The sequence below is a fragment of the Acanthisitta chloris genome, unplaced genomic scaffold, assembly GCF_000695815.1.
Source record: "Acanthisitta chloris isolate BGI_N310 unplaced genomic scaffold, ASM69581v1 scaffold30833, whole genome shotgun sequence".
Taxonomy (NCBI): domain Eukaryota; kingdom Metazoa; phylum Chordata; class Aves; order Passeriformes; family Acanthisittidae; genus Acanthisitta; species Acanthisitta chloris.
This window is the reverse complement of record NW_008664750.1, coordinates 1-349: the sequence shown is the minus strand read 5'-3', so window position 1 is coordinate 349 and position 349 is coordinate 1.

The following is a 349-nucleotide window of genomic DNA, read 5'->3' as shown; positions in this document are numbered from 1 at the left end:
GGACTGGATCAGGACCAAACCAGGACAAAGCCAGGGTGCTCAGAGACTCAATCAGGATCAAGTCAGGATACTCAGGGACTCAATCAGGATCAAGCCTTGGATGAAGACAGGTTTCTCAGGGACTGCATCAGGACCAAGCCAGTGTCCTTGCACCTGTGGGTCCAGCCCAGGATGGGTAAGGAGCAGTGCAAGTGCCCAGGCTCAGCCACACACAACCGCACTGCATCCCCCCGAGGGAGGATGCTCCAGGGTGATCCCGGCCAGGAGTTTGCCAGGGGCAGGGGCTTTACCGGTGGGGGCAAGGGAGGTACTGGGGGCACGGGGGGAGCAGGGGGGGCTGCCATGGCAG